Genomic DNA, 5,226 nt, shown 5'->3' on the forward strand with positions numbered 1-5,226 from the left:
ATTAAATTATATAGCACAGGCCATTAAATTTCAGCACAGTCTGAGTGTCCGTATAAGCTACAAACAATTACAAATTAATTTTTTTGTAGATGATATAACAGCAACTTGAAAAACAGACAAAACAGAAAGGGTAAGAAGCAATATTTGAGAACAGAGCATACTAATACAATAATGGCAGACCCACAGCGGAACTAACTTTACCCAGCGGTGACGTAACTTCCAATTCTTGTGAAATTGGCCAATGACGATAATTGCAATGATGAGAGCGCATATGGACAAAAAAGTTAAGTGAAGAGTTTTTTCCCAATAACTCTATAATACATTCCTTATTCTACTTATACTTATCTAATCATTGACATTTAGGCTTAGCATATTGACATTTTTTAAACATGTTATATATTCATCTCTACTTTTTCCCAATGAATAAAACAATGAATAAAATCAAGCCAAAAGTATTTTTGTTATATTATTTACAATAAACAGTTATATTTTAGGCATACATGGCTAATAAACTTGCACATATCAATTCAATATATATTGTTAACAATTGGTCAAAACATATAGAACCATATAAAATGTTGATATATATTAACATATATGGTCATATCATATAATACAGTATACCATTTTAATAATTATTGTTAACATATATGGCCATAACATACAACACCATATAAAAAAAAAATCATATACATACTTTAAATATATGTTTATATAAAAATTGTACTATGTGAATTTCAAATATGTCATAAACATATATGTACATATATCCAGAAGATGGAGAGTATATAGAATAATAAAATGGAGGATCTAGAATAATATATTGCCTTATATGTACATTTCCGTATGGGTCCAAACTGGATGAAAGAGTCAGGAGGAAACTAGTCAGAAAGATTATCAAGAGGCCAACAGCAACTCTGAAGCAGTTACAGGAATTTATGACAAAGAGTGGTCATCGTGTGCATGTGACAACAATATCACAAATTCTCCACAAATGTGGGCCACATGCAATCACGACTGAGCTTTGCCAAAATGCACCTTGAAAATTCTGAGGCCACATGGAAAAAGGTGTTATGGTCAGATATGACTAAAATGGAATTATTTTGCCTCAACACCAAACGACGGAAATCCAATACAGCTCACCATCCAAATAACAGCTTTCCTACAGTAAAGCATGGAGGTGGTGATATCCTGTTATGGGGGAGTTTCTCTGCAGCAGGGACTGGAGCACTTGTCAGGACAGAAGGAAAAATTGATGGGGCAAAATACTGTCAAATTCTTGAGGAAAATCTACTGCCCTCTGCCAGGTCATGGCCTAATCTGAACCCAGACTTAAACCCCATTGAATTGAGCAATTAGACACTGGGGTACATATATATGTCATACAAATTTATATTACATTTACATTTAGTCATTTAGCAGACGCTTTTATTCAAAGCGACAAGCGACTGAGGATATATGTATATTCATTCATTCATATTTATTTATTTGTTTTCTTGCCGCATGAGTTGAATTCAAACTTGAGGACACCAGTATTTCAGATTAAATATGTTTGATAATGTTCTAGGATAGACTGCCGACAACACATAGTTGTACTAAAATAAACACAAACAAAATTAATCTGCAAACACAAGAAGGCTGACTTTTCCACTGTGACTGTTTACATGCCTACATTTCTGCTCTGCAAGGAAACTGCGAATTTAGTGCCTTCATGGGCAAACTTCTGCCATCTCTCAGCTGAAGCCCAGCACCAGCCAGTCCAGGTTTGAAATAATGCAATGTCCCAGATCTGCTGTGCCTGTCTAAGCAAATGTAGACGAGATGGAGGGAATTTGGCATGTGTCAACAAAATGAGAGCAGGCCAACAGAAAGGCCCATCTGCAATGTCATCTGAACTGTTACAATAAAGCTTTACAGGGACACACAGATTTTAGCCACACAATCTGTGGTTTTGACACCATGTCTGGTGGTCGGGTTAAAGCCAAAACACGACTGTGGGAAGATACTTAACTTTTGTGTAGATGTGCAATAAAAGCAAAGCAAAATGCTTGTATTTCATAACTTTTCTAAGTCTAACAGAACATCATGATGATGTTATCCAGCATGACCTGAGGATGATCCATCTTGTGCGTTAATGAAAATCAAGAACATCTAAATTAATGCGATCGATATCACAAATTTACTTGTTAGGTTAAAGACGGAGAATTGCAAAATCCGGTATACTATACAATTTCCATTCTACTTTCCTTTGCTTTAATCCTAAAACCACCTGTTTATTTGCACGGTTAAATGGGAAGTTAAATAGGGTCTCAAACTTTTAAACTTCACTGTGTATTATAATAATTATGGTTTGATACAAATATGTAAACATTTTTCATAGCTTACTGGATATATGATTCACTTTAACAGGCATCGACCCATTGGTAGCTGATACAAACACATTTTGCATGTGGCAGGAACATCAATGTGCATACGAAAAACCAAAAAATAACTTTTAAAATGATAAAAACACATTGTAGGAAACCACAAACCTCTCAAATGTGATAATAACTAAGGAATATCATGTTGTGTATAAATTCAATTATTTTTTACGTGTTTGTGGGCAGGTTTTTAGAGAAAATGCCTGCACTGTTAACATGCAAAGCTAAAACAGACAATGATTTCAAAGAAAACATGAAGGCAGCAATTTAATCACAGAGAACGCAATCATGCCCAAAGCCATTAAGCTCAATGGGAAGAAGGTTTACCATCCAACATGACAATGACCCAAAACACACAGCAAAACTGACCACACAGCGGTTGAAGAAGAAAAAGGTGAATGTCCTTGCATGGCTTCGTCAGAGCCCAGACTTAAACCCCATTGAAAATCTGTGGAATGACTTGAAAACTGTATACCATATATATGTCACCATATATACAAATTTATATTACATTTACATTTAGTCATTTAGCAGACGCTTTTATTCAAAGCGACTTACAAATGAGGATATATGTATATTCATTCATTCATATTTATTTATTTGTTTTCTTGCCGCATGAGTTGAATTCAAACTTGAGGACACCAGTATTTCAGATTAAATATGTTTGATAATGTTCTAGGATAGACTGCCGACAACACATAGTTGTACTAAAATAAACACAAACAAAATTAATCTGCAAACACAAGAAGGCTGACTTTTCCACTGTGACTGTTTACATGCCTACATTTCTGCTCTGCAAGGAAACTGCGAATTTAGTGCCTTCATGGGCAAACTTCTGCCATCTCTCAGCTGAAGCCCAGCACCAGCCAGTCCAGGTTTGAAATAATGCAATGTCCCAGATCTGCTGTGCCTGTCTAAGCAAATGTAGACGAGATGGAGGGAATTTGGCATGTGTCAACAGAATGAGAGCAGGCCAACAGCAAGGCCCATCTGCAATGTCATCTGAAACTGTTACAATAAAGCTTTACAGGGACACAGATTTTAACAACACAGTCTGTGGTTTTGACACCATGTCTGGTGGTCGGGTTAACGCCAAAAAAAAAAAAAAAGAATGTGGGAAGATACTTAAAACTTTTCCATAGATGTTGAATGTAAGCAAAACAAAATGCTTATATTTCATAATTTTCAAAAAAGTCTAACCTGATAATGATCCATCTTGTGCTTTATCAGGAATCAAGAACATCTGATCATCTAGGTTCATGTGATCAATATCAAAAATGTACTTGTTAGATTAAAGACTGTGAAGTGCAGAATCTGGAATATTATAACATTTGCATTCATCTTTGATTTAATCCTAAAACCATCTGTTTATTTGCAGTGTTAAATAGGGGGTTAAATAGGGTCTCAAACTTTTAAACTTCACTGAATATTATAATAATTATGGTTTAATACAAATATGTAAACATTTTTTATAGCTTACTGGGTATATGATTCACTATAACAGGCATTGACCCACTGGTAGCTCATACAAACACATTTTACAAGTGGAAGTAACATCAATGTGCAAAAAAAAAAAAAAAAAAAAAACTTAAAAATTATCAAAGCATACAGTAGGAAACCACAAAGCTCTCAAATGTGATAATGACTAAGAAATATCATGTTGTGTATTTTTTATTTATTTATTTTTATTTGTTTGTGGGCTTGCAGGATTTTAGAAAAACTAATTTATGGTATTTTTTTATGGCTTACTGTAGATTGCCTGCACTGTTATCATGCAAAGCTAAAACAGACCATGATTTCAGAGTAAACATTATGAAGGCAGCAATTTAATCACAGAGAGCACAATCATCCCCAAAGCCATTAAGCTAAATTGTTTCTTGAGAAAAAAAAAAAAAATAATAATAATAATTTCAGTGAACATTAACAGCTGCGGAGAAGATTAAAAAGGAGAGACCTAACATATGCTGCAGTAAGAACATATGTAGTCATTCCTAATCACGATTCATCTCACTATTTTAGCTTCCTTTCATGGAAAAGTCCAACTAAACAACTCTTGATCTTGATTGCATGTGCTGTTTAATGAATTGCAAGCTGATTTATTGCAATAAAAATTAGAATAATTACATAAATAAGCAAATACCCATGACTCAACAATTTAGCACTTAACAGTAAAGTGCATTTTGCATGCAAAGGGACATGAGAAGTGAACTTAGATCAACTTAACCTTTTGGGAAGTACCAGAACACAAGGTGGTAAGACGTGACACATGCATGCTGGTGAAATACCTGTGAATTTAAGGGCAAAGTTTTGGTTTGAACTGTTTTACTTTTAAGGTGTCATGTTCCCTAAGGTTTATTTATTTGTTTGTTTTCTCCACACATGCAAAGTTGGTTGATAACATAACTGCAATCAAGTAATAGCCTACTTAACAATTGCTTGTTTACATAGGATATATAATGTATTTTATATTATTTAGGCACTGATTGGTTATAATTTGACAATGTTCTAATTCAACATGCCATGGCAAGTCAATCTAACTTAACATTTTCTTATATTGAAATTGTTTATTTCTTTCTCCTTAACAGTTCTCCTCTTTTCATCAGTCTTTTTAGTTTATGTGCCTTTCTTTAAATAATGTTCGACTTTCTCCATTTTAAAGTGGCAATTTCTCAATAGAATTCAAATAGTTTGCACATTTTACCATCAGCTTTGATATAGGAATGGCTATCGCAAATCTTATCACACTTTTTGAGCGCACTGGTGAACACGCGCGGAGTAGCCTATATGATGATTTGCGTGCTGCTCC

Source organism: Sinocyclocheilus anshuiensis, unplaced genomic scaffold (assembly GCF_001515605.1).
Source record: "Sinocyclocheilus anshuiensis isolate Anshui unplaced genomic scaffold, SAMN03320099.WGS_v1.1 scaffold2682, whole genome shotgun sequence".
Lineage (NCBI taxonomy): Eukaryota > Metazoa > Chordata > Actinopteri > Cypriniformes > Cyprinidae > Sinocyclocheilus > Sinocyclocheilus anshuiensis.